General features: G+C 52.9%; 30 non-coding genes across 30 annotated transcripts; all 30 read right to left on the bottom strand.

Moving 5' to 3' along the window:
* Nucleotides 1–119: 119 nt before the first annotated feature.
* Nucleotides 120–192, bottom strand: TRNAA-AGC (transfer RNA alanine (anticodon AGC)). The gene has a single exon. It is a non-coding gene; the product is annotated as a tRNA-Ala (tRNA).
* Nucleotides 193–600: 408 nt separating this feature from the next.
* TRNAG-GCC (transfer RNA glycine (anticodon GCC)) lies at nucleotides 601–671 on the bottom strand. Its single transcript has one exon. It is a non-coding gene; the product is annotated as a tRNA-Gly (tRNA).
* Nucleotides 672–1,534: 863 nt separating this feature from the next.
* Nucleotides 1,535–1,607, bottom strand: TRNAA-AGC (transfer RNA alanine (anticodon AGC)). Its single transcript has one exon. It is a non-coding gene; the product is annotated as a tRNA-Ala (tRNA).
* Nucleotides 1,608–2,014: 407 nt separating this feature from the next.
* Nucleotides 2,015–2,085, bottom strand: TRNAG-GCC (transfer RNA glycine (anticodon GCC)). The gene has a single exon. It is a non-coding gene; the product is annotated as a tRNA-Gly (tRNA).
* Nucleotides 2,086–2,948: 863 nt separating this feature from the next.
* Nucleotides 2,949–3,021, bottom strand: TRNAA-AGC (transfer RNA alanine (anticodon AGC)). The gene has a single exon. It is a non-coding gene; the product is annotated as a tRNA-Ala (tRNA).
* Nucleotides 3,022–3,429: 408 nt separating this feature from the next.
* TRNAG-GCC (transfer RNA glycine (anticodon GCC)) lies at nucleotides 3,430–3,500 on the bottom strand. Its single transcript has one exon. It is a non-coding gene; the product is annotated as a tRNA-Gly (tRNA).
* An 863-nt stretch (nucleotides 3,501–4,363) lies between these two features.
* On the bottom strand, nucleotides 4,364–4,436 carry TRNAA-AGC (transfer RNA alanine (anticodon AGC)). The gene has a single exon. It is a non-coding gene; the product is annotated as a tRNA-Ala (tRNA).
* Nucleotides 4,437–4,843: 407 nt separating this feature from the next.
* Nucleotides 4,844–4,914, bottom strand: TRNAG-GCC (transfer RNA glycine (anticodon GCC)). The gene has a single exon. It is a non-coding gene; the product is annotated as a tRNA-Gly (tRNA).
* Nucleotides 4,915–5,777: 863 nt separating this feature from the next.
* TRNAA-AGC (transfer RNA alanine (anticodon AGC)) lies at nucleotides 5,778–5,850 on the bottom strand. The gene has a single exon. It is a non-coding gene; the product is annotated as a tRNA-Ala (tRNA).
* A 1,343-nt stretch (nucleotides 5,851–7,193) lies between these two features.
* Nucleotides 7,194–7,266, bottom strand: TRNAA-AGC (transfer RNA alanine (anticodon AGC)). Its single transcript has one exon. It is a non-coding gene; the product is annotated as a tRNA-Ala (tRNA).
* A 1,342-nt stretch (nucleotides 7,267–8,608) lies between these two features.
* Nucleotides 8,609–8,681, bottom strand: TRNAA-AGC (transfer RNA alanine (anticodon AGC)). The gene has a single exon. It is a non-coding gene; the product is annotated as a tRNA-Ala (tRNA).
* A 408-nt stretch (nucleotides 8,682–9,089) lies between these two features.
* On the bottom strand, nucleotides 9,090–9,160 carry TRNAG-GCC (transfer RNA glycine (anticodon GCC)). The gene has a single exon. It is a non-coding gene; the product is annotated as a tRNA-Gly (tRNA).
* An 863-nt stretch (nucleotides 9,161–10,023) lies between these two features.
* TRNAA-AGC (transfer RNA alanine (anticodon AGC)) lies at nucleotides 10,024–10,096 on the bottom strand. The gene has a single exon. It is a non-coding gene; the product is annotated as a tRNA-Ala (tRNA).
* Nucleotides 10,097–10,503: 407 nt separating this feature from the next.
* Nucleotides 10,504–10,574, bottom strand: TRNAG-GCC (transfer RNA glycine (anticodon GCC)). Its single transcript has one exon. It is a non-coding gene; the product is annotated as a tRNA-Gly (tRNA).
* Nucleotides 10,575–11,437: 863 nt separating this feature from the next.
* TRNAA-AGC (transfer RNA alanine (anticodon AGC)) lies at nucleotides 11,438–11,510 on the bottom strand. The gene has a single exon. It is a non-coding gene; the product is annotated as a tRNA-Ala (tRNA).
* A 1,342-nt stretch (nucleotides 11,511–12,852) lies between these two features.
* TRNAA-AGC (transfer RNA alanine (anticodon AGC)) lies at nucleotides 12,853–12,925 on the bottom strand. Its single transcript has one exon. It is a non-coding gene; the product is annotated as a tRNA-Ala (tRNA).
* A 409-nt stretch (nucleotides 12,926–13,334) lies between these two features.
* Nucleotides 13,335–13,405, bottom strand: TRNAG-GCC (transfer RNA glycine (anticodon GCC)). The gene has a single exon. It is a non-coding gene; the product is annotated as a tRNA-Gly (tRNA).
* Nucleotides 13,406–14,268: 863 nt separating this feature from the next.
* Nucleotides 14,269–14,341, bottom strand: TRNAA-AGC (transfer RNA alanine (anticodon AGC)). The gene has a single exon. It is a non-coding gene; the product is annotated as a tRNA-Ala (tRNA).
* A 1,342-nt stretch (nucleotides 14,342–15,683) lies between these two features.
* TRNAA-AGC (transfer RNA alanine (anticodon AGC)) lies at nucleotides 15,684–15,756 on the bottom strand. Its single transcript has one exon. It is a non-coding gene; the product is annotated as a tRNA-Ala (tRNA).
* Nucleotides 15,757–16,164: 408 nt separating this feature from the next.
* TRNAG-GCC (transfer RNA glycine (anticodon GCC)) lies at nucleotides 16,165–16,235 on the bottom strand. The gene has a single exon. It is a non-coding gene; the product is annotated as a tRNA-Gly (tRNA).
* An 863-nt stretch (nucleotides 16,236–17,098) lies between these two features.
* On the bottom strand, nucleotides 17,099–17,171 carry TRNAA-AGC (transfer RNA alanine (anticodon AGC)). The gene has a single exon. It is a non-coding gene; the product is annotated as a tRNA-Ala (tRNA).
* Nucleotides 17,172–18,513: 1,342 nt separating this feature from the next.
* Nucleotides 18,514–18,586, bottom strand: TRNAA-AGC (transfer RNA alanine (anticodon AGC)). The gene has a single exon. It is a non-coding gene; the product is annotated as a tRNA-Ala (tRNA).
* A 408-nt stretch (nucleotides 18,587–18,994) lies between these two features.
* Nucleotides 18,995–19,065, bottom strand: TRNAG-GCC (transfer RNA glycine (anticodon GCC)). The gene has a single exon. It is a non-coding gene; the product is annotated as a tRNA-Gly (tRNA).
* Nucleotides 19,066–19,928: 863 nt separating this feature from the next.
* Nucleotides 19,929–20,001, bottom strand: TRNAA-AGC (transfer RNA alanine (anticodon AGC)). The gene has a single exon. It is a non-coding gene; the product is annotated as a tRNA-Ala (tRNA).
* A 408-nt stretch (nucleotides 20,002–20,409) lies between these two features.
* On the bottom strand, nucleotides 20,410–20,480 carry TRNAG-GCC (transfer RNA glycine (anticodon GCC)). The gene has a single exon. It is a non-coding gene; the product is annotated as a tRNA-Gly (tRNA).
* Nucleotides 20,481–20,568: 88 nt separating this feature from the next.
* TRNAG-GCC (transfer RNA glycine (anticodon GCC)) lies at nucleotides 20,569–20,639 on the bottom strand. Its single transcript has one exon. It is a non-coding gene; the product is annotated as a tRNA-Gly (tRNA).
* An 863-nt stretch (nucleotides 20,640–21,502) lies between these two features.
* TRNAA-AGC (transfer RNA alanine (anticodon AGC)) lies at nucleotides 21,503–21,575 on the bottom strand. Its single transcript has one exon. It is a non-coding gene; the product is annotated as a tRNA-Ala (tRNA).
* A 2,461-nt stretch (nucleotides 21,576–24,036) lies between these two features.
* On the bottom strand, nucleotides 24,037–24,107 carry TRNAG-GCC (transfer RNA glycine (anticodon GCC)). Its single transcript has one exon. It is a non-coding gene; the product is annotated as a tRNA-Gly (tRNA).
* Nucleotides 24,108–24,970: 863 nt separating this feature from the next.
* TRNAA-AGC (transfer RNA alanine (anticodon AGC)) lies at nucleotides 24,971–25,043 on the bottom strand. The gene has a single exon. It is a non-coding gene; the product is annotated as a tRNA-Ala (tRNA).
* Nucleotides 25,044–25,451: 408 nt separating this feature from the next.
* TRNAG-GCC (transfer RNA glycine (anticodon GCC)) lies at nucleotides 25,452–25,522 on the bottom strand. Its single transcript has one exon. It is a non-coding gene; the product is annotated as a tRNA-Gly (tRNA).
* Between the last annotated feature and the right edge of the window lie 282 nt (nucleotides 25,523–25,804).

Consider the following 25,804-nt stretch of genomic DNA (forward strand, 5'->3'; position numbering starts at 1 on the left):
CAACGCCGCCTTGGCACATGTTATGAGGAGGACTCTGGCTTCCCATGTTGCTCGCGGCGCTCGGTTCCAAGCTTCAACAACAAACGCAAAAGCCAGGTGCCTCCCAGGAAGGCAGCATTTGGAGAATGCGGGCATCGATCCCGCTACCTCTCGCATGCTAAGCGAGCGCTCTACCACTTGAGCTAATCCCCCTTTGCTTGGGCTCCCCGTTGGCGCTATGGCTGATCCCTGTCCTCTTATGTGCTATGCGTAATATATGCAGTTTTGCAAAATCCACAACCTGCTCTGGCCGCTAGACACCAGGACAGCCACCCGTTTTCCGAGCTTCGAAGGTTTGCACTCTCCCTTCCTCAGAGTCCCCCCATTTTTTTTCTCCCTTCGTGAGTCCATTGACAACTGATCCCTTTCGGAAGTATGACCTCATGGGTTTCAATGATGTCATTAGGAGAAGGTGGTTTCCAAAAGAACCTTCCCACCACCTAGTACGTTCTAGACAATAAACACCTTGTGCCTTGATGCATTCCACCGGACTTGAAATTGGCGGGAGAGAGCTACCCGGGGGGGGGGAAGGGGGGGCTTTAAAGACAAAGACACCATAATTGCATTGGCCGGGAATCGAACCCGGGCCTCCCGCGTGGCAGGCGAGAATTCTACCACTGAACCACCAATGCGCCACGCCGGGGCCGGCGCCATCACCCTCCTCGCTCAGCTGGTCTAGGAGAGTCCAGCTTTTGCCCAGACTTGACTTGGCATTAGCTTGTCAACATCGATGGAAACGCCTTGTCATCTACATTGTGACTTTGCCAGATGGACCCACTCCCCATGGGATCGGTAGCAAACTAGATCCACATTTTGTTGTTGATGCTCCTCCTCAGCAACAAGAGCAGAGTGGCGCAGCGGAAGCGTGCTGAGCCAAAACCCTCAGCATAAGGATGGCACTGGCACCTTTTGCTTGTCAACATCGATGGAAACGCCTCGTCATCTACATTGTGACTTTGCCAGATGGACCCACTCCCCATGGGATCGGTAGCAAACTAGATCCACATTTTGTTGTCGATGCACCAGCTCGGCAGCAAGAGCAGAGTGGCGCAGCGGAAGCGTGCTGGGCCCATAACCCAGAGGTCGATGGATCGAAACCATCCTCTGCTACGTTGCCTTTTCCTATGCCAGTCGATATTTGCTAGTGGGGCCAAAGGGCGCTCTTTCACACACAAAGAGAAGTTGAACCTGATTCTGGTGGTTAAACGAGTCCAAAACCCTCAGCATAAGGATGGCACGGGCACCTTTTGTGCTAATGCAATATTGTCTCTTGGCAAAGGAAGCCTGGCCGTGCTTTCTTTAATGGATTGCTTTTGTCCAATACTGCCTGCCTGACTTTGGCTGAAGCCACAGCTGCCTCAAAAAAAAAAACGCGTCAACGCCGCCTTGGCACATGTTATGAGGAGGACTCTGGCTTCCCATGTTGCTCGCGGCGCTCGGTTCCAAGCTTCAACAACAAACGCAAAAGCCAGGTGCCTCCCAGGAAGGCAGCGTTTGGAGAATGCGGGCATCGATCCCGCTACCTCTCGCATGCTAAGCGAGCGCTCTACCACTTGAGCTAATCCCCCTTTGCTTGGGCTCCCCGTTGGCGCTATGGCTGATCCCTGTCCTCTTATGTGCTATGCGTAATATATGCAGTTTTGCAAAATCCACAACCTGCTCTGGCCGCTAGACACCAGGACAGCCACCCGTTTTCCGAGCTTCGAAGGTTTGCACTCTCCCTTCCTCAGAGTCCCCCCATTTTTTTTCTCCCTTCGTGAGTCCATTGACAACTGATCCCTTTCGGAAGTATGACCTCATGGGTTTCAATGATGTCATTAGGAGAAGGTGGTTTCCAAAAGAACCTTCCCACCACCTAGTACGTTCTAGACAATAAACACCTTGTGCCTTGATGCATTCCACCGGACTTGAAATTGGCGGGAGAGAGCTACCCGGGGGGGGGAAGGGGGGGCTTTAAAGACAAAGACACCATAATTGCATTGGCCGGGAATCGAACCCGGGCCTCCCGCGTGGCAGGCGAGAATTCTACCACTGAACCACCAATGCGCCACGCCGGGGCCGGCGCCATCACCCTCCTCGCTCAGCTGGTCTAGGAGAGTCCAGCTTTTGCCCAGACTTGACTTGGCATTAGCTTGTCAACATCGATGGAAACGCCTTGTCATCTACATTGTGACTTTGCCAGATGGACCCACTCCCCATGGGATCGGTAGCAAACTAGATCCACATTTTGTTGTTGATGCTCCTCCTCAGCAACAAGAGCAGAGTGGCGCAGCGGAAGCGTGCTGAGCCAAAACCCTCAGCATAAGGATGGCACTGGCACCTTTTGCTTGTCAACATCGATGGAAACGCCTCGTCATCTACATTGTGACTTTGCCAGATGGACCCACTCCCCATGGGATCGGTAGCAAACTAGATCCACATTTTGTTGTCGATGCACCAGCTCGGCAGCAAGAGCAGAGTGGCGCAGCGGAAGCGTGCTGGGCCCATAACCCAGAGGTCGATGGATCGAAACCATCCTCTGCTACGTTGCCTTTTCCTATGCCAGTCGATATTTGCTAGTGGGGCCAAAGGGCGCTCTTTCACACACAAAGAGAAGTTGAACCTGATTCTGGTGGTTAAACGAGTCCAAAACCCTCAGCATAAGGATGGCACGGGCACCTTTTGTGCTAATGCAATATTGTCTCTTGGCAAAGGAAGCCTGGCCGTGCTTTCTTTAATGGATTGCTTTTGTCCAATACTGCCTGCCTGACTTTGGCTGAAGCCACAGCTGCCTCAAAAAAAAAAACGCGTCAACGCCGCCTTGGCACATGTTATGAGGAGGACTCTGGCTTCCCATGTTGCTCGCGGCGCTCGGTTCCAAGCTTCAACAACAAACGCAAAAGCCAGGTGCCTCCCAGGAAGGCAGCGTTTGGAGAATGCGGGCATCGATCCCGCTACCTCTCGCATGCTAAGCGAGCGCTCTACCACTTGAGCTAATCCCCCTTTGCTTGGGCTCCCCGTTGGCGCTATGGCTGATCCCTGTCCTCTTATGTGCTATGCGTAATATATGCAGTTTTGCAAAATCCACAACCTGCTCTGGCCGCTAGACACCAGGACAGCCACCCGTTTTCCGAGCTTCGAAGGTTTGCACTCTCCCTTCCTCAGAGTCCCCCCATTTTTTTTCTCCCTTCGTGAGTCCATTGACAACTGATCCCTTTCGGAAGTATGACCTCATGGGTTTCAATGATGTCATTAGGAGAAGGTGGTTTCCAAAAGAACCTTCCCACCACCTAGTACGTTCTAGACAATAAACACCTTGTGCCTTGATGCATTCCACCGGACTTGAAATTGGCGGGAGAGAGCTACCCGGGGGGGGGGAAGGGGGGGCTTTAAAGACAAAGACACCATAATTGCATTGGCCGGGAATCGAACCCGGGCCTCCCGCGTGGCAGGCGAGAATTCTACCACTGAACCACCAATGCGCCACGCCGGGGCCGGCGCCATCACCCTCCTCGCTCAGCTGGTCTAGGAGAGTCCAGCTTTTGCCCAGACTTGACTTGGCATTAGCTTGTCAACATCGATGGAAACGCCTTGTCATCTACATTGTGACTTTGCCAGATGGACCCACTCCCCATGGGATCGGTAGCAAACTAGATCCACATTTTGTTGTTGATGCTCCTCCTCAGCAACAAGAGCAGAGTGGCGCAGAGGAAGCGTGCTGAGCCAAAACCCTCAGCATAAGGATGGCACTGGCACCTTTTGCTTGTCAACATCGATGGAAACGCCTCGTCATCTACATTGTGACTTTGCCAGATGGACCCACTCCCCATGGGATCGGTAGCAAACTAGATCCACATTTTGTTGTCGATGCACCAGCTCGGCAGCAAGAGCAGAGTGGCGCAGCGGAAGCGTGCTGGGCCCATAACCCAGAGGTCGATGGATCGAAACCATCCTCTGCTACGTTGCCTTTTCCTATGCCAGTCGATATTTGCTAGTGGGGCCAAAGGGCGCTCTTTCACACACAAAGAGAAGTTGAACCTGATTCTGGTGGTTAAACGAGTCCAAAACCCTCAGCATAAGGATGGCACGGGCACCTTTTGTGCTAATGCAATATTGTCTCTTGGCAAAGGAAGCCTGGCCGTGCTTTCTTTAATGGATTGCTTTTGTCCAATACTGCCTGCCTGACTTTGGCTGAAGCCACAGCTGCCTCAAAAAAAAAAACGCGTCAACGCCGCCTTGGCACATGTTATGAGGAGGACTCTGGCTTCCCATGTTGCTCGCGGCGCTCGGTTCCAAGCTTCAACAACAAACGCAAAAGCCAGGTGCCTCCCAGGAAGGCAGCGTTTGGAGAATGCGGGCATCGATCCCGCTACCTCTCGCATGCTAAGCGAGCGCTCTACCACTTGAGCTAATCCCCCTTTGCTTGGGCTCCCCGTTGGCGCTATGGCTGATCCCTGTCCTCTTATGTGCTATGCGTAATATATGCAGTTTTGCAAAATCCACAACCTGCTCTGGCCGCTAGACACCAGGACAGCCACCCGTTTTCCGAGCTTCGAAGGTTTGCACTCTCCCTTCCTCAGAGTCCCCCCATTTTTTTTCTCCCTTCGTGAGTCCATTGACAACTGATCCCTTTCGGAAGTATGACCTCATGGGTTTCAATGATGTCATTAGGAGAAGGTGGTTTCCAAAAGAACCTTCCCACCACCTAGTACGTTCTAGACAATAAACACCTTGTGCCTTGATGCATTCCACCGGACTTGAAATTGGCGGGAGAGAGCTACCCGGGGGGGGGAAGGGGGGGCTTTAAAGACAAAGACACCATAATTGCATTGGCCGGGAATCGAACCCGGGCCTCCCGCGTGGCAGGCGAGAATTCTACCACTGAACCACCAATGCGCCACGCCGGGGCCGGCGCCATCACCCTCCTCGCTCAGCTGGTCTAGGAGAGTCCAGCTTTTGCCCAGACTTGACTTGGCATTAGCTTGTCAACATCGATGGAAACGCCTTGTCATCTACATTGTGACTTTGCCAGATGGACCCACTCCCCATGGGATCGGTAGCAAACTAGATCCACATTTTGTTGTTGATGCTCCTCCTCAGCAACAAGAGCAGAGTGGCGCAGAGGAAGCGTGCTGAGCCAAAACCCTCAGCATAAGGATGGCACTGGCACCTTTTGCTTGTCAACATCGATGGAAACGCCTCGTCATCTACATTGTGACTTTGCCAGATGGACCCACTCCCCATGGGATCGGTAGCAAACTAGATCCACATTTTGTTGTCGATGCACCAGCTCGGCAGCAAGAGCAGAGTGGCGCAGCGGAAGCGTGCTGGGCCCATAACCCAGAGGTCGATGGATCGAAACCATCCTCTGCTACGTTGCCTTTTCCTATGCCAGTCGATATTTGCTAGTGGGGCCAAAGGGCGCTCTTTCACACACAAAGAGAAGTTGAACCTGATTCTGGTGGTTAAACGAGTCCAAAACCCTCAGCATAAGGATGGCACGGGCACCTTTTGTGCTAATGCAATATTGTCTCTTGGCAAAGGAAGCCTGGCCGTGCTTTCTTTAATGGATTGCTTTTGTCCAATACTGCCTGCCTGACTTTGGCTGAAGCCACAGCTGCCTCAAAAAAAAAAACGCGTCAACGCCGCCTTGGCACATGTTATGAGGAGGACTCTGGCTTCCCATGTTGCTCGCGGCGCTCGGTTCCAAGCTTCAACAACAAACGCAAAAGCCAGGTGCCTCCCAGGAAGGCAGCATTTGGAGAATGCGGGCATCGATCCCGCTACCTCTCGCATGCTAAGCGAGCGCTCTACCACTTGAGCTAATCCCCCTTTGCTTGGGCTCCCCGTTGGCGCTATGGCTGATCCCTGTCCTCTTATGTGCTATGCGTAATATATGCAGTTTTGCAAAATCCACAACCTGCTCTGGCCGCTAGACACCAGGACAGCCACCCGTTTTCCGAGCTTTGAAGGTTTGCACTCTCCCTTCCTCAGAGTCCCCCCATTTTTTTTCTCCCTTCGTGAGTCCATTGACAACTGATCCCTTTCGGAAGTATGACCTCATGGGTTTCAATGATGTCATTAGGAGAAGGTGGTTTCCAAAAGAACCTTCCCACCACCTAGTACGTTCTAGACAATAAACACCTTGTGCCTTGATGCATTCCACCGGACTTGAAATTGGCGGGAGAGAGCTACCCGGGGGGGGGGGAAGGGGGGGCTTTAAAGACAAAGACACCATAATTGCATTGGCCGGGAACCGAACCCGGGCCTCCCGCGTGGCAGGCGAGAATTCTACCACTGAACCACCAATGCGCCACGCCGGGGCCGGCGCCATCACCCTCCTCGCTCAGCTGGTCTAGGAGAGTCCAGCTTTTGCCCAGACTTGACTTGGCATTAGCTTGTCAACATCGATGGAAACGCCTTGTCATCTACATTGTGACTTTGCCAGATGGACCCACTCCCCATGGGATCGGTAGCAAACTAGATCCACATTTTGTTGTTGATGCTCCTCCTCAGCAACAAGAGCAGAGTGGCGCAGCGGAAGCGTGCTGAGCCAAAACCCTCAGCATAAGGATGGCACTGGCACCTTTTGCTTGTCAACATCGATGGAAACGCCTCGTCATCTACATTGTGACTTTGCCAGATGGACCCACTCCCCATGGGATCGGTAGCAAACTAGATCCACATTTTGTTGTCGATGCACCAGCTCGGCAGCAAGAGCAGAGTGGCGCAGCGGAAGCGTGCTGGGCCCATAACCCAGAGGTCGATGGATCGAAACCATCCTCTGCTACGTTGCCTTTTCCTATGCCAGTCGATATTTGCTAGTGGGGCCAAAGGGCGCTCTTTCACACACAAAGAGAAGTTGAACCTGATTCTGGTGGTTAAACGAGTCCAAAACCCTCAGCATAAGGATGGCACGGGCACCTTTTGTGCTAATGCAATATTGTCTCTTGGCAAAGGAAGCCTGGCCGTGCTTTCTTTAATGGATTGCTTTTGTCCAATACTGCCTGCCTGACTTTGGCTGAAGCCACAGCTGCCTCAAAAAAAAAAACGCGTCAACGCCGCCTTGGCACATGTTATGAGGAGGACTCTGGCTTCCCATGTTGCTCGCGGCGCTCGGTTCCAAGCTTCAACAACAAACGCAAAAGCCAGGTGCCTCCCAGGAAGGCAGCATTTGGAGAATGCGGGCATCGATCCCGCTACCTCTCGCATGCTAAGCGAGCGCTCTACCACTTGAGCTAATCCCCCTTTGCTTGGGCTCCCCGTTGGCGCTATGGCTGATCCCTGTCCTCTTATGTGCTATGCGTAATATATGCAGTTTTGCAAAATCCACAACCTGCTCTGGCCGCTAGACACCAGGACAGCCACCCGTTTTCCGAGCTTTGAAGGTTTGCACTCTCCCTTCCTCAGAGTCCCCCCATTTTTTTTCTCCCTTCGTGAGTCCATTGACAACTGATCCCTTTCGGAAGTATGACCTCATGGGTTTCAATGATGTCATTAGGAGAAGGTGGTTTCCAAAAGAACCTTCCCACCACCTAGTACGTTCTAGACAATAAACACCTTGTGCCTTGATGCATTCCACCGGACTTGAAATTGGCGGGAGAGAGCTACCCGGGGGGGGGGAAGGGGGGGCTTTAAAGACAAAGACACCATAATTGCATTGGCCGGGAACCGAACCCGGGCCTCCCGCGTGGCAGGCGAGAATTCTACCACTGAACCACCAATGCGCCACGCCGGGGCCGGCGCCATCACCCTCCTCGCTCAGCTGGTCTAGGAGAGTCCAGCTTTTGCCCAGACTTGACTTGGCATTAGCTTGTCAACATCGATGGAAACGCCTTGTCATCTACATTGTGACTTTGCCAGATGGACCCACTCCCCATGGGATCGGTAGCAAACTAGATCCACATTTTGTTGTTGATGCTCCTCCTCAGCAACAAGAGCAGAGTGGCGCAGCGGAAGCGTGCTGAGCCAAAACCCTCAGCATAAGGATGGCACTGGCACCTTTTGCTTGTCAACATCGATGGAAACGCCTCGTCATCTACATTGTGACTTTGCCAGATGGACCCACTCCCCATGGGATCGGTAGCAAACTAGATCCACATTTTGTTGTCGATGCACCAGCTCGGCAGCAAGAGCAGAGTGGCGCAGCGGAAGCGTGCTGGGCCCATAACCCAGAGGTCGATGGATCGAAACCATCCTCTGCTACGTTGCCTTTTCCTATGCCAGTCGATATTTGCTAGTGGGGCCAAAGGGCGCTCTTTCACACACAAAGAGAAGTTGAACCTGATTCTGGTGGTTAAACGAGTCCAAAACCCTCAGCATAAGGATGGCACGGGCACCTTTTGTGCTAATGCAATATTGTCTCTTGGCAAAGGAAGCCTGGCCGTGCTTTCTTTAATGGATTGCTTTTGTCCAATACTGCCTGCCTGACTTTGGCTGAAGCCACAGCTGCCTCAAAAAAAAAAACGCGTCAACGCCGCCTTGGCACATGTTATGAGGAGGACTCTGGCTTCCCATGTTGCTCGCGGCGCTCGGTTCCAAGCTTCAACAACAAACGCAAAAGCCAGGTGCCTCCCAGGAAGGCAGCATTTGGAGAATGCGGGCATCGATCCCGCTACCTCTCGCATGCTAAGCGAGCGCTCTACCACTTGAGCTAATCCCCCTTTGCTTGGGCTCCCCGTTGGCGCTATGGCTGATCCCTGTCCTCTTATGTGCTATGCGTAATATATGCAGTTTTGCAAAATCCACAACCTGCTCTGGCCGCTAGACACCAGGACAGCCACCCGTTTTCCGAGCTTCGAAGGTTTGCACTCTCCCTTCCTCAGAGTCCCCCCATTTTTTTTCTCCCTTCGTGAGTCCATTGACAACTGATCCCTTTCGGAAGTATGACCTCATGGGTTTCAATGATGTCATTAGGAGAAGGTGGTTTCCAAAAGAACCTTCCCACCACCTAGTACGTTCTAGACAATAAACACCTTGTGCCTTGATGCATTCCACCGGACTTGAAATTGGCGGGAGAGAGCTACCCGGGGGGGGGGAAGGGGGGGCTTTAAAGACAAAGACACCATAATTGCATTGGCCGGGAATCGAACCCGGGCCTCCCGCGTGGCAGGCGAGAATTCTACCACTGAACCACCAATGCGCCACGCCGGGGCCGGCGCCATCACCCTCCTCGCTCAGCTGGTCTAGGAGAGTCCAGCTTTTGCCCAGACTTGACTTGGCATTAGCTTGTCAACATCGATGGAAACGCCTTGTCATCTACATTGTGACTTTGCCAGATGGACCCACTCCCCATGGGATCGGTAGCAAACTAGATCCACATTTTGTTGTTGATGCTCCTCCTCAGCAACAAGAGCAGAGTGGCGCAGCGGAAGCGTGCTGAGCCAAAACCCTCAGCATAAGGATGGCACTGGCACCTTTTGCTTGTCAACATCGATGGAAACGCCTCGTCATCTACATTGTGACTTTGCCAGATGGACCCACTCCCCATGGGATCGGTAGCAAACTAGATCCACATTTTGTTGTCGATGCACCAGCTCGGCAGCAAGAGCAGAGTGGCGCAGCGGAAGCGTGCTGGGCCCATAACCCAGAGGTCGATGGATCGAAACCATCCTCTGCTACGTTGCCTTTTCCTATGCCAGTCGATATTTGCTAGTGGGGCCAAAGGGCGCTCTTTCACACACAAAGAGAAGTTGAACCTGATTCTGGTGGTTAAACGAGTCCAAAACCCTCAGCATAAGGATGGCACGGGCACCTTTTGTGCTAATGCAATATTGTCTCTTGGCAAAGGAAGCCTGGCCGTGCTTTCTTTAATGGATTGCTTTTGTCCAATACTGCCTGCCTGACTTTGGCTGAAGCCACAGCTGCCTCAAAAAAAAAAACGCGTCAACGCCGCCTTGGCACATGTTATGAGGAGGACTCTGGCTTCCCATGTTGCTCGCGGCGCTCGGTTCCAAGCTTCAACAACAAACGCAAAAGCCAGGTGCCTCCCAGGAAGGCAGCGTTTGGAGAATGCGGGCATCGATCCCGCTACCTCTCGCATGCTAAGCGAGCGCTCTACCACTTGAGCTAATCCCCCTTTGCTTGGGCTCCCCGTTGGCGCTATGGCTGATCCCTGTCCTCTTATGTGCTATGCGTAATATATGCAGTTTTGCAAAATCCACAACCTGCTCTGGCCGCTAGACACCAGGACAGCCACCCGTTTTCCGAGCTTCGAAGGTTTGCACTCTCCCTTCCTCAGAGTCCCCCCATTTTTTTTCTCCCTTCGTGAGTCCATTGACAACTGATCCCTTTCGGAAGTATGACCTCATGGGTTTCAATGATGTCATTAGGAGAAGGTGGTTTCCAAAAGAACCTTCCCACCACCTAGTACGTTCTAGACAATAAACACCTTGTGCCTTGATGCATTCCACCGGACTTGAAATTGGCGGGAGAGAGCTACCCGGGGGGGGGAAGGGGGGGCTTTAAAGACAAAGACACCATAATTGCATTGGCCGGGAATCGAACCCGGGCCTCCCGCGTGGCAGGCGAGAATTCTACCACTGAACCACCAATGCGCCACGCCGGGGCCGGCGCCATCACCCTCCTCGCTCAGCTGGTCTAGGAGAGTCCAGCTTTTGCCCAGACTTGACTTGGCATTAGCTTGTCAACATCGATGGAAACGCCTTGTCATCTACATTGTGACTTTGCCAGATGGACCCACTCCCCATGGGATCGGTAGCAAACTAGATCCACATTTTGTTGTTGATGCTCCTCCTCAGCAACAAGAGCAGAGTGGCGCAGCGGAAGCGTGCTGAGCCAAAACCCTCAGCATAAGGATGGCACTGGCACCTTTTGCTTGTCAACATCGATGGAAACGCCTCGTCATCTACATTGTGACTTTGCCAGATGGACCCACTCCCCATGGGATCGGTAGCAAACTAGATCCACATTTTGTTGTCGATGCACCAGCTCGGCAGCAAGAGCAGAGTGGCGCAGCGGAAGCGTGCTGGGCCCATAACCCAGAGGTCGATGGATCGAAACCATCCTCTGCTACGTTGCCTTTTCCTATGCCAGTCGATATTTGCTAGTGGGGCCAAAGGGCGCTCTTTCACACACAAAGAGAAGTTGAACCTGATTCTGGTGGTTAAACGAGTCCAAAACCCTCAGCATAAGGATGGCACGGGCACCTTTTGTGCTAATGCAATATTGTCTCTTGGCAAAGGAAGCCTGGCCGTGCTTTCTTTAATGGATTGCTTTTGTCCAATACTGCCTGCCTGACTTTGGCTGAAGCCACAGCTGCCTCAAAAAAAAAAACGCGTCAACGCCGCCTTGGCACATGTTATGAGGAGGACTCTGGCTTCCCATGTTGCTCGCGGCGCTCGGTTCCAAGCTTCAACAACAAACGCAAAAGCCAGGTGCCTCCCAGGAAGGCAGCATTTGGAGAATGCGGGCATCGATCCCGCTACCTCTCGCATGCTAAGCGAGCGCTCTACCACTTGAGCTAATCCCCCTTTGCTTGGGCTCCCCGTTGGCGCTATGGCTGATCCCTGTCCTCTTATGTGCTATGCGTAATATATGCAGTTTTGCAAAATCCACAACCTGCTCTGGCCGCTAGACACCAGGACAGCCACCCGTTTTCCGAGCTTCGAAGGTTTGCACTCTCCCTTCCTCAGAGTCCCCCCATTTTTTTTCTCCCTTCGTGAGTCCATTGACAACTGATCCCTTTCGGAAGTATGACCTCATGGGTTTCAATGATGTCATTAGGAGAAGGTGGTTTCCAAAAGAACCTTCCCACCACCTAGTACGTTCTAGACAATAAACACCTTGTGCCTTGATGCATTCCACCGGACTTGAAATTGGCGGGAGAGAGCTACCCGGGGGGGGGGAAGGGGGGGCTTTAAAGACAAAGACACCATAATTGCATTGGCCGGGAACCGAACCCGGGCCTCCCGCGTGGCAGGCGAGAATTCTACCACTGAACCACCAATGCGCCACGCCGGGGCCGGCGCCATCACCCTCCTCGCTCAGCTGGTCTAGGAGAGTCCAGCTTTTGCCCAGACTTGACTTGGCATTAGCTTGTCAACATCGATGGAAACGCCTTGTCATCTACATTGTGACTTTGCCAGATGGACCCACTCCCCATGGGATCGGTAGCAAACTAGATCCACATTTTGTTGTTGATGCTCCTCCTCAGCAACAAGAGCAGAGTGGCGCAGCGGAAGCGTGCTGAGCCAAAACCCTCAGCATAAGGATGGCACTGGCACCTTTTGCTTGTCAACATCGATGGAAACGCCTCGTCATCTACATTGTGACTTTGCCAGATGGACCCACTCCCCATGGGATCGGTAGCAAACTAGATCCACATTTTGTTGTCGATGCACCAGCTCGGCAGCAAGAGCAGAGTGGCGCAGCGGAAGCGTGCTGGGCCCATAACCCAGAGGTCGATGGATCGAAACCATCCTCTGCTACGTTGCCTTTTCCTATGCCAGTCGATATTTGCTAGTGGGGCCAAAGGGCGCTCTTTCACACACAAAGAGAAGTTGAACCTGATTCTGGTGGTTAAACGAGTCCAAAACCCTCAGCATAAGGATGGCACGGGCACCTTTTGTGCTAATGCAATATTGTCTCTTGGCAAAGGAAGCCTGGCCGTGCTTTCTTTAATGGATTGCTTTTGTCCAATACTGCCTGCCTGACTTTGGCTGAAGCCACAGCTGCCTCAAAAAAAAAAACGCGTCAACGCCGCCTTGGCACATGTTATGAGGAGGACTCTGGCTTCCCATGTTGCTCGCGGCGCTCGGTTCCAAGCTTCAACAACAAACGCAAAAGCCAGGTGCCTCCCAGGAAGGCAGCATTTGGAGAATGCGGGCATCGATCCCGCTACCTCTCGCATGCTAAGCGAGCGCTCTACCACTTGAGCTAATCCCCCTTTGCTTGGGCTCCCCGTTGGCGCTATGGCTGATCCCTGTCCTCTTATGTGCTATGCGTAATATATGCAGTTTTGCAAAATCCACAACCTGCTCTGGCCGCTAGACACCAGGACAGCCACCCGTTTTCCGAGCTTCGAAGGTTTGCACTCTCCCTTCCTCAGAGTCCCCCCATTTTTTTTCTCCCTTCGTGAGTCCATTGACAACTGATCCCTTTCGGAAGTATGACCTCATGGGTTTCAATGATGTCATTAGGAGAAGGTGGTTTCCAAAAGAACCTTCCCACCACCTAGTACGTTCTAGACAATAAACACCTTGTGCCTTGATGCATTCCACCGGACTTGAAATTGGCGGGAGAGAGCTACCCGGGGGGGGGGGAAGGGGGGGCTTTAAAGACAAAGACACCATAATTGCATTGGCCGGGAATCGAACCCGGGCCTCCCGCGTGGCAGGCGAGAATTCTACCACTGAACCACCAATGCGCCACGCCGGGGCCGGCGCCATCACCCTCCTCGCTCAGCTGGTCTAGGAGAGTCCAGCTTTTGCCCAGACTTGACTTGGCATTAGCTTGTCAACATCGATGGAAACGCCTTGTCATCTACATTGTGACTTTGCCAGATGGACCCACTCCCCATGGGATCGGTAGCAAACTAGATCCACATTTTGTTGTTGATGCTCCTCCTCAGCAACAAGAGCAGAGTGGCGCAGCGGAAGCGTGCTGAGCCAAAACCCTCAGCATAAGGATGGCACTGGCACCTTTTGCTTGTCAACATCGATGGAAACGCCTCGTCATCTACATTGTGACTTTGCCAGATGGACCCACTCCCCATGGGATCGGTAGCAAACTAGATCCACATTTTGTTGTCGATGCACCAGCTCGGCAGCAAGAGCAGAGTGGCGCAGCGGAAGCGTGCTGGGCCCATAACCCAGAGGTCGATGGATCGAAACCATCCTCTGCTACGTTGCCTTTTCCTATGCCAGTCGATATTTGCTAGTGGGGCCAAAGGGCGCTCTTTCACACACAAAGAGAAGTTGAACCTGATTCTGGTGGTTAAACGAGTCCAAAACCCTCAGCATAAGGATGGCACGGGCACCTTTTGTGCTAATGCAATATTGTCTCTTGGCAAAGGAAGCCTGGCCGTGCTTTCTTTAATGGATTGCTTTTGTCCAATACTGCCTGCCTGACTTTGGCTGAAGCCACAGCTGCCTCAAAAAAAAAAACGCGTCAACGCCGCCTTGGCACATGTTATGAGGAGGACTCTGGCTTCCCATGTTGCTCGCGGCGCTCGGTTCCAAGCTTCAACAACAAACGCAAAAGCCAGGTGCCTCCCAGGAAGGCAGCGTTTGGAGAATGCGGGCATCGATCCCGCTACCTCTCGCATGCTAAGCGAGCGCTCTACCACTTGAGCTAATCCCCCTTTGCTTGGGCTCCCCGTTGGCGCTATGGCTGATCCCTGTCCTCTTATGTGCTATGCGTAATATATGCAGTTTTGCAAAATCCACAACCTGCTCTGGCCGCTAGACACCAGGACAGCCACCCGTTTTCCGAGCTTCGAAGGTTTGCACTCTCCCTTCCTCAGAGTCCCCCCATTTTTTTTCTCCCTTCGTGAGTCCATTGACAACTGATCCCTTTCGGAAGTATGACCTCATGGGTTTCAATGATGTCATTAGGAGAAGGTGGTTTCCAAAAGAACCTTCCCACCACCTAGTACGTTCTAGACAATAAACACCTTGTGCCTTGATGCATTCCACCGGACTTGAAATTGGCGGGAGAGAGCTACCCGGGGGGGGGGAAGGGGGGGCTTTAAAGACAAAGACACCATAATTGCATTGGCCGGGAACCGAACCCGGGCCTCCCGCGTGGCAGGCGAGAATTCTACCACTGAACCACCAATGCGCCACGCCGGGGCCGGCGCCATCACCCTCCTCGCTCAGCTGGTCTAGGAGAGTCCAGCTTTTGCCCAGACTTGACTTGGCATTAGCTTGTCAACATCGATGGAAACGCCTTGTCATCTACATTGTGACTTTGCCAGATGGACCCACTCCCCATGGGATCGGTAGCAAACTAGATCCACATTTTGTTGTTGATGCTCCTCCTCAGCAACAAGAGCAGAGTGGCGCAGCGGAAGCGTGCTGAGCCAAAACCCTCAGCATAAGGATGGCACTGGCACCTTTTGCTTGTCAACATCGATGGAAACGCCTCGTCATCTACATTGTGACTTTGCCAGATGGACCCACTCCCCATGGGATCGGTAGCAAACTAGATCCACATTTTGTTGTCGATGCACCAGCTCGGCAGCAAGAGCAGAGTGGCGCAGCGGAAGCGTGCTGGGCCCATAACCCAGAGGTCGATGGATCGAAACCATCCTCTGCTACGTTGCCTTTTCCTATGCCAGTCGATATTTGCTAGTGGGGCCAAAGGGCGCTCTTTCACACACAAAGAGAAGTTGAACCTGATTCTGGTGGTTAAACGAGTCCAAAACCCTCAGCATAAGGATGGCACGGGCACCTTTTGTGCTAATGCAATATTGTCTCTTGGCAAAGGAAGCCTGGCCGTGCTTTCTTTAATGGATTGCTTTTGTCCAATACTGCCTGCCTGACTTTGGCTGAAGCCACAGCTGCCTCAAAAAAAAAAACGCGTCAACGCCGCCTTGGCACATGTTATGAGGAGGACTCTGGCTTCCCATGTTGCTCGCGGCGCTCGGTTCCAAGCTTCAACAACAAACGCAAAAGCCAGGTGCCTCCCAGGAAGGCAGCGTTTGGAGAATGCGGGCATCGATCCCGCTACCTCTCGCATGCTAAGCGAGCGCTCTACCACTTGAGCTAATCCCCCTTTGCTTGGGCTCCCCGTTGGCGCTATGGCTGATCCCTGTCCTCTTATGTGCTATGCGTAATATATGCAGTTTTGCAAAATCCACAACCTGCTCTGGCCGCTAGACACCAGGACAGCCACCCGTTTTCCGAGCTTCGAAGGTTTGCACTCTCCCTTCCTCAGAGTCCCCCCATTTTTTTTCTCCCTTCGTGAGTCCATTGACAACTGATCCCTTTCGGAAGTATGACCTCATGGGTTTCAATGATGTCATTAGGAGAAGGTGGTTTCCAAAAGAACCTTCCCACCACCTAGTACGTTCTAGACAATAAACACCTTGTGCCTTGATGCATTCCACCGGACTTGAAATTGGCGGGAGAGAGCTACCCGGGGGGGGGGAAGGGGGGGCTTTAAAGACAAAGACACCATAATTGCATTGGCCGGGAATCGAACCCGGGCCTCCCGCGTGGCAGGCGAGAATTCTACCACTGAACCACCAATGCGCCACGCCGGGGCCGGCGCCATCACCCTCCTCGCTCAGCTGGTCTAGGAGAGTCCAGCTTTTGCCCAGACTTGACTTGGCATTAGCTTGTCAACATCGATGGAAACGCCTTGTCATCTACATTGTGACTTTGCCAGATGGACCCACTCCCCATGGGATCGGTAGCAAACTAGATCCACATTTTGTTGTTGATGCTCCTCCTCAGCAACAAGAGCAGAGTGGCGCAGCGGAAGCGTGCTGAGCCAAAACCCTCAGCATAAGGATGGCACTGGCACCTTTTGCTTGTCAACATCGATGGAAACGCCTCGTCATCTACATTGTGACTTTGCCAGATGGACCCACTCCCCATGGGATCGGTAGCAAACTAGATCCACATTTTGTTGTCGATGCACCAGCTCGGCAGCAAGAGCAGAGTGGCGCAGCGGAAGCGTGCTGGGCCCATAACCCAGAGGTCGATGGATCGAAACCATCCTCTGCTACGTTGCCTTTTCCTATGCCAGTCGATATTTGCTAGTGGGGCCAAAGGGCGCTCTTTCACACACAAAGAGAAGTTGAACCTGATTCTGGTGGTTAAACGAGTCCAAAACCCTCAGCATAAGGATGGCACGGGCACCTTTTGTGCTAATGCAATATTGTCTCTTGGCAAAGGAAGCCTGGCCGTGCTTTCTTTAATGGATTGCTTTTGTCCAATACTGCCTGCCTGACTTTGGCTGAAGCCACAGCTGCCTCAAAAAAAAAAACGCGTCAACGCCGCCTTGGCACATGTTATGAGGAGGACTCTGGCTTCCCATGTTGCTCGCGGCGCTCGGTTCCAAGCTTCAACAACAAACGCAAAAGCCAGGTGCCTCCCAGGAAGGCAGCATTTGGAGAATGCGGGCATCGATCCCGCTACCTCTCGCATGCTAAGCGAGCGCTCTACCACTTGAGCTAATCCCCCTTTGCTTGGGCTCCCCGTTGGCGCTATGGCTGATCCCTGTCCTCTTATGTGCTATGCGTAATATATGCAGTTTTGCAAAATCCACAACCTGCTCTGGCCGCTAGACACCAGGACAGCCACCCGTTTTCCGAGCTTCGAAGGTTTGCACTCTCCCTTCCTCAGAGTCCCCCCATTTTTTTTCTCCCTTCGTGAGTCCATTGACAACTGATCCCTTTCGGAAGTATGACCTCATGGGTTTCAATGATGTCATTAGGAGAAGGTGGTTTCCAAAAGAACCTTCCCACCACCTAGTACGTTCTAGACAATAAACACCTTGTGCCTTGATGCATTCCACCGGACTTGAAATTGGCGGGAGAGAGCTACCCGGGGGGGGGGAAGGGGGGGCTTTAAAGACAAAGACACCATAATTGCATTGGCCGGGAACCGAACCCGGGCCTCCCGCGTGGCAGGCGAGAATTCTACCACTGAACCACCAATGCGCCACGCCGGGGCCGGCGCCATCACCCTCCTCGCTCAGCTGGTCTAGGAGAGTCCAGCTTTTGCCCAGACTTGACTTGGCATTAGCTTGTCAACATCGATGGAAACGCCTTGTCATCTACATTGTGACTTTGCCAGATGGACCCACTCCCCATGGGATCGGTAGCAAACTAGATCCACATTTTGTTGTTGATGCTCCTCCTCAGCAACAAGAGCAGAGTGGCGCAGCGGAAGCGTGCTGAGCCAAAACCCTCAGCATAAGGATGGCACTGGCACCTTTTGCTTGTCAACATCGATGGAAACGCCTCGTCATCTACATTGTGACTTTGCCAGATGGACCCACTCCCCATGGGATCGGTAGCAAACTAGATCCACATTTTGTTGTCGATGCACCAGCTCGGCAGCAAGAGCAGAGTGGCGCAGCGGAAGCGTGCTGGGCCCATAACCCAGAGGTCGATGGATCGAAACCATCCTCTGCTACGTTGCCTTTTCCTATGCCAGTCGATATTTGCTAGTGGGGCCAAAGGGCGCTCTTTCACACACAAAGAGAAGTTGAACCTGATTCTGGTGGTTAAACGAGTCCAAAACCCTCAGCATAAGGATGGCACGGGCACCTTTTGTGCTAATGCAATATTGTCTCTTGGCAAAGGAAGCCTGGCCGTGCTTTCTTTAATGGATTGCTTTTGTCCAATACTGCCTGCCTGACTTTGGCTGAAGCCACAGCTGCCTCAAAAAAAAAAACGCGTCAACGCCGCCTTGGCACATGTTATGAGGAGGACTCTGGCTTCCCATGTTGCTCGCGGCGCTCGGTTCCAAGCTTCAACAACAAACGCAAAAGCCAGGTGCCTCCCAGGAAGGCAGCATTTGGAGAATGCGGGCATCGATCCCGCTACCTCTCGCATGCTAAGCGAGCGCTCTACCACTTGAGCTAATCCCCCTTTGCTTGGGCTCCCCGTTGGCGCTATGGCTGATCCCTGTCCTCTTATGTGCTATGCGTAATATATGCAGTTTTGCAAAATCCACAACCTGCTCTGGCCGCTAGACACCAGGACAGCCACCCGTTTTCCGAGCTTCGAAGGTTTGCACTCTCCCTTCCTCAGAGTCCCCCCATTTTTTTTCTCCCTTCGTGAGTCCATTGACAACTGATCCCTTTCGGAAGTATGACCTCATGGGTTTCAATGATGTCATTAGGAGAAGGTGGTTTCCAAAAGAACCTTCCCACCACCTAGTACGTTCTAGACAATAAACACCTTGTGCCTTGATGCATTCCACCGGACTTGAAATTGGCGGGAGAGAGCTACCCGGGGGGGGGGAAGGGGGGGCTTTAAAGACAAAGACACCATAATTGCATTGGCCGGGAATCGAACCCGGGCCTCCCGCGTGGCAGGCGAGAATTCTACCACTGAACCACCAATGCGCCACGCCGGGGCCGGCGCCATCACCCTCCTCGCTCAGCTGGTCTAGGAGAGTCCAGCTTTTGCCCAGACTTGACTTGGCATTAGCTTGTCAACATCGATGGAAACGCCTTGTCATCTACATTGTGACTTTGCCAGATGGACCCACTCCCCATGGGATCGGTAGCAAACTAGATCCACATTTTGTTGTTGATGCTCCTCCTCAGCAACAAGAGCAGAGTGGCGCAGCGGAAGCGTGCTGAGCCAAAACCCTCAGCATAAGGATGGCACTGGCACCTTTTGCTTGTCAACATCGATGGAAACGCCTCGTCATCTACATTGTGACTTTGCCAGATGGACCCACTCCCCATGGGATCGGTAGCAAACTAGATCCACATTTTGTTGTCGATGCACCAGCTCGGCAGCAAGAGCAGAGTGGCGCAGCGGAAGCGTGCTGGGCCCATAACCCAGAGGTCGATGGATCGAAACCATCCTCTGCTACGTTGCCTTTTCCTATGCCAGTCGATATTTGCTAGTGGGGCCAAAGGGCGCTCTTTCACACACAAAGAGAAGTTGAACCTGATTCTGGTGGTTAAACGAGTCCAAAACCCTCAGCATAAGGATGGCACGGGCACCTTTTGTGCTAATGCAATATTGTCTCTTGGCAAAGGAAGCCTGGCCGTGCTTTCTTTAATGGATTGCTTTTGTCCAATACTGCCTGCCTGACTTTGGCTGAAGCCACAGCTGCCTCAAAAAAAAAAACGCGTCAACGCCGCCTTGGCACATGTTATGAGGAGGACTCTGGCTTCCCATGTTGCTCGCGGCGCTCGGTTCCAAGCTTCAACAACAAACGCAAAAGCCAGGTGCCTCCCAGGAAGGCAGCGTTTGGAGAATGCGGGCATCGATCCCGCTACCTCTCGCATGCTAAGCGAGCGCTCTACCACTTGAGCTAATCCCCCTTTGCTTGGGCTCCCCGTTGGCGCTATGGCTGATCCCTGTCCTCTTATGTGCTATGCGTAATATATGCAGTTTTGCAAAATCCACAACCTGCTCTGGCCGCTAGACACCAGGACAGCCACCCGTTTTCCGAGCTTCGAAGGTTTGCACTCTCCCTTCCTCAGAGTCCCCCCATTTTTTTTCTCCCTTCGTGAGTCCATTGACAACTGATCCCTTTCGGAAGTATGACCTCATGGGTTTCAATGATGTCATTAGGAGAAGGTGGTTTCCAAAAGAACCTTCCCACCACCTAGTACGTTCTAGACAATAAACACCTTGTGCCTTGATGCATTCCACCGGACTTGAAATTGGCGGGAGAGAGCTACCCGGGGGGGGGGAAGGGGGGGCTTTAAAGACAAAGACACCATAATTGCATTGGCCGGGAATCGAACCCGGGCCTCCCGCGTGGCAGGCGAGAATTCTACCACTGAACCACCAATGCGCCACGCCGGGGCCGGCGCCATCACCCTCCTCGCTCAGCTACCCGGGGGGGGGGGAAGGGGGGGCTTTAAAGACAAAGACACCATAATTGCATTGGCCGGGAATCGAACCCGGGCCTCCCGCGTGGCAGGCGAGAATTCTACCACTGAACCACCAATGCGCCACGCCGGGGCCGGCGCCATCACCCTCCTCGCTCAGCTGGTCTAGGAGAGTCCAGCTTTTGCCCAGACTTGACTTGGCATTAGCTTGTCAACATCGATGGAAACGCCTTGTCATCTACATTGTGACTTTGCCAGATGGACCCACTCCCCATGGGATCGGTAGCAAACTAGATCCACATTTTGTTGTTGATGCTCCTCCTCAGCAACAAGAGCAGAGTGGCGCAGCGGAAGCGTGCTGAGCCAAAACCCTCAGCATAAGGATGGCACTGGCACCTTTTGCTTGTCAACATCGATGGAAACGCCTCGTCATCTACATTGTGACTTTGCCAGATGGACCCACTCCCCATGGGATCGGTAGCAAACTAGATCCACATTTTGTTGTCGATGCACCAGCTCGGCAGCAAGAGCAGAGTGGCGCAGCGGAAGCGTGCTGGGCCCATAACCCAGAGGTCGATGGATCGAAACCATCCTCTGCTACGTTGCCTTTTCCTATGCCAGTCGATATTTGCTAGTGGGGCCAAAGGGCGCTCTTTCACACACAAAGAGAAGTTGAACCTGATTCTGGTGGTTAAACGAGTCCAAAACCCTCAGCATAAGGATGGCACGGGCACCTTTTGTGCTAATGCAATATTGTCTCTTGGCAAAGGAAGCCTGGCCGTGCTTTCTTTAATGGATTGCTTTTGTCCAATACTGCCTGCCTGACTTTGGCTGAAGCCACAGCTGCCTCAAAAAAAAAAACGCGTCAACGCCGCCTTGGCACATGTTATGAGGAGGACTCTGGCTTCCCATGTTGCTCGCGGCGCTCGGTTCCAAGCTTCAACAACAAACGCAAAAGCCAGGTGCCTCCCAGGAAGGCAGCATTTGGAGAATGCGGGCATCGATCCCGCTACCTCTCGCATGCTAAGCGAGCGCTCTACCACTTGAGCTAATCCCCCTTTGCTTGGGCTCCCCGTTGGCGCTATGGCTGATCCCTGTCCTCTTATGTGCTATGCGTAATATATGCAGTTTTGCAAAATCCACAACCTGCTCTGGCCGCTAGACACCAGGACAGCCACCCGTTTTCCGAGCTTTGAAGGTTTGCACTCTCCCTTCCTCAGAGTCCCCCCATTTTTTTTCTCCCTTCGTGAGTCCATTGACAACTGATCCCTTTCGGAAGTATGACCTCATGGGTTTCAATGATGTCATTAGGAGAAGGTGGTTTCCAAAAGAACCTTCCCACCACCTAGTACGTTCTAGACAATAAACACCTTGTGCCTTGATGCATTCCACCGGACTTGAAATTGGCGGGAGAGAGCTACCCGGGGGGGGGGAAGGGGGGGCTTTAAAGACAAAGACACCATAATTGCATTGGCCGGGAACCGAACCCGGGCCTCCCGCGTGGCAGGCGAGAATTCTACCACTGAACCACCAATGCGCCACGCCGGGGCCGGCGCCATCACCCTCCTCGCTCAGCTGGTCTAGGAGAGTCCAGCTTTTGCCCAGACTTGACTTGGCATTAGCTTGTCAACATCGATGGAAACGCCTTGTCATCTACATTGTGACTTTGCCAGATGGACCCACTCCCCATGGGATCGGTAGCAAACTAGATCCACATTTTGTTGTTGATGCTCCTCCTCAGCAACAAGAGCAGAGTGGCGCAGCGGAAGCGTGCTGAGCCAAAACCCTCAGCATAAGGATGGCACTGGCACCTTTTGCTTGTCAACATCGATGGAAACGCCTCGTCATCTACATTGTGACTTTGCCAGATGGACCCACTCCCCATGGGATCGGTAGCAAACTAGATCCACATTTTGTTGTCGATGCACCAGCTCGGCAGCAAGAGCAGAGTGGCGCAGCGGAAGCGTGCTGGGCCCATAACCCAGAGGTCGATGGATCGAAACCATCCTCTGCTACGTTGCCTTTTCCTATGCCAGTCGATATTTGCTAGTGGGGCCAAAGGGCGCTCTTTCACACACAAAGAGAAGTTGAACCTGATTCTGGTGGTTAAACGAGTCCAAAACCCTCAGCATAAGGATGGCACGGGCACCTTTTGTGCTAATGCAATATTGTCTCTTGGCAAAGGAAGCCTGGCCGTGCTTTCTTTAATGGATTGCTTTTGTCCAATACTGCCTGCCTGACTTTGGCTGAAGCCACAGCTGCCTCAAAAAAAAAAACGCGTCAACGCCGCCTTGGCACATGTTATGAGGAGGACTCTGGCTTCCCATGTTGCTCGCGGCGCTCGGTTCCAAGCTTCTTGTTGTTGATGCTCCTCCTCAGCAACAAGAGCAGAGTGGCGCAGCGGAAGCGTGCTGAGCCAAAACCCTCAGCATAAGGATGGCACTGGCACCTTTTGCTTGTCAACATCGATGGAAACGCCTCGTCATCTACATTGTGACTTTGCCAGATGGACCCACTCCCCATGGGATCGGTAGCAAACTAGATCCACATTTTGTTGTCGATGCACCAGCTCAGCAGCAAGAGCAGAGTGGCGCAGCGGAAGCGTGCTGGGCCCATAACCCAGAGGTCGATGGATCGAAACCATCCTCTGCTACGTTGCCTTTTCCTATGCCAGTCGATATTTGCTAGTGGGGCCAAAGGGCGCTCTTTCACACACAAAGAGAAGTTGAACCTGATTCTGGTGGTTAAACGAGTCCAAAACCCTCAGCATAAGGATGGCACGGGCACCTTTTGTGCTAATGCAATATTGTCTCTTGGCAAAGGAAGCCTGGCCGTGCTTTCTTTAATGGATTGCTTTTGTCCAATACTGCCTGCCTGACTTTGGCTGAAGCCACAGCTGCCTCAAAAAAAAAAACGCGTCAACGCCGCCTTGGCACATGTTATGAGGAGGACTCTGGCTTCCCATGTTGCTCGCGGCGCTCGGTTCCAAGCTTCAACAACAAACGCAAAAGCCAGGTGCCTCCCAGGAAGGCAGCGTTTGGAGAATGCGGGCATCGATCCCACTACCTCTCGCATGCTAAGCGAGCGCTCTACCACTTGAGCTAATCCCCCTTTGCTTGGGCTCCCCGTTGGCGCTATGGCTGATCCCTGTCCTCTTATGTGCTATGCGTAATATATGCAGTTTTGCAAAATCCACAACCTGCTCTGGCCGCTAGACACCAGGACAGCCACCCGTTTTCCGAGCTTCGAAGGTTTGCACTCTCCCTTCCTCAGAGTCCCCCCATTTTTTTTCTCCCTTCGTGAGTCCATTGACAACTGATCCCTTTCGGAAGTATGACCTCATGGGTTTCAATGATGTCATTAGGAGAAGGTGGTTTCCAAAAGAACCTTCCCACCACCTAGTACGTTCTAGACAATAAACACCTCGTGCCTTGATGCATTCCACCGGACTTGAAATTGGCGGGAGAGAGCTACCCGGGGGGGGGGAAGGGGGGGCTTTAAAGACAAAGACACCATAATTGCATTGGCCGGGAATCGAACCCGGGCCTCCCGCGTGGCAGGCGAGAATTCTACCACTGAACCACCAATGCGCCACGCCGGGGCCGGCGCCATCACCCTCCTCGCTCAGCTGGTCTAGGAGAGTCCAGCTTTTGCCCAGACTTGACTTGGCATTAGCTTGTCAACATCGATGGAAACGCCTTGTCATCTACATTGTGACTTTGCCAGATGGACCCACTCCCCATGGGATCGGTAGCAAACTAGATCCACATTTTGTTGTTGATGCTCCTCCTCAGCAACAAGAGCAGAGTGGCGCAGCGGAAGCGTGCTGAGCCAAAACCCTCAGCATAAGGATGGCACTGGCACCTTTTGCTTGTCAACATCGATGGAAACGCCTCGTCATCTACATTGTGACTTTGCCAGATGGACCCACTCCCCATGGGATCGGTAGCAAACTAGATCCACATTTTGTTGTCGATGCACCAGCTCGGCAGCAAGAGCAGAGTGGCGCAGCGGAAGCGTGCTGGGCCCATAACCCAGGGGTCGATGGATCGAAACCATCCTCTGCTACGTTGCCTTTTCCTATGCCAGTCGATATTTGCTAGTGGGGCCAAAGGGCGCTCTTTCACACACAAAGAGAAGTTGAACCTGATTCTGGTGGTTAAACGAGTCCAAAACCCTCAGCATAAGGATGGCACGGGCACCTTTTGTGCTAATGCAATATTGTCTCTTGGCAAAGGAAGCCTGGCCGTGCTTTCTTTAATGGATTGCTTTTGTCCAATACTGCCTGCCTGACTTTGGCTGAAGCCACAGCTGCCTCAAAAAAAAAAACGCGTCAACGCCGCCTTGGCACATGTTATGAGGAGGACTCTGGCTTCCCATGTTGCTCGCGGCGCTCGGTTCCAAGCTTCAACAACAAACGCAAAAGCCAGGTGCCTCCCAGGAAGGCAGCGTTTGGAGAATGCGGGCATCGATCCCGCTACCTCTCGCATGCTAAGCGAGCGCTCTACCACTTGAGCTAATCCCCCTTTGCTTGGGCTCCCCGTTGGCGCTATGGCTGATCCCTGTCCTCTTATGTGCTATGCGTAATATATGCAGTTTTGCAAAATCCACAACCTGCTCTGGCCGCTAGACACCAGGACAGCCACCCGTTTTCCGAGCTTCGAAGGTTTGCACTCTCCCTTCCTCAGAGTCCCCCCATTTTTTTTCTCCCTTCGTGAGTCCATTGACAACTGATCCCTTTCGGAAGTATGACCTCATGGGTTTCAATGATGTCATTAGGAGAAGGTGGTTTCCAAAAGAACCTTCCCACCACCTAGTACGTTCTAGACAATAAACACCTTGTGCCTTGATGCATTCCACCGGACTTGAAATTGGCGGGAGAGAGCTACCCGGGGGGGGGGAAGGGGGGGCTTTAAAGACAAAGACACCATAATTGCATTGGCCGGGAATCGAACCCGGGCCTCCCGCGTGGCAGGCGAGAATTCTACCACTGAACCACCAATGCGCCACGCCGGGGCCGGCGCCATCACCCTCCTCGCTCAGCTGGTCTAGGAGAGTCCAGCTTTTGCCCAGACTTGACTTGGCATTAGCTTGTCAACATCGATGGAAACGCCTTGTCATCTACATTGTGACTTTGCCAGATGGACCCACTCCCCATGGGATCGGTAGCAAACTAGATCCACATTTTGTTGTTGATGCTCCTCCTCAGCAACAAGAGCAGAGTGGCGCAGCGGAAGCGTGCTGAGCCAAAACCCTCAGCATAAGGATGGCACTGGCACCTTTTGCT

The sequence above is a fragment of the Aquarana catesbeiana genome, linkage group LG04 (genome assembly GCF_042186555.1).
Source record: "Aquarana catesbeiana isolate 2022-GZ linkage group LG04, ASM4218655v1, whole genome shotgun sequence".
Classification (NCBI taxonomy): Eukaryota; Metazoa; Chordata; class Amphibia; order Anura; family Ranidae; genus Aquarana; species Aquarana catesbeiana.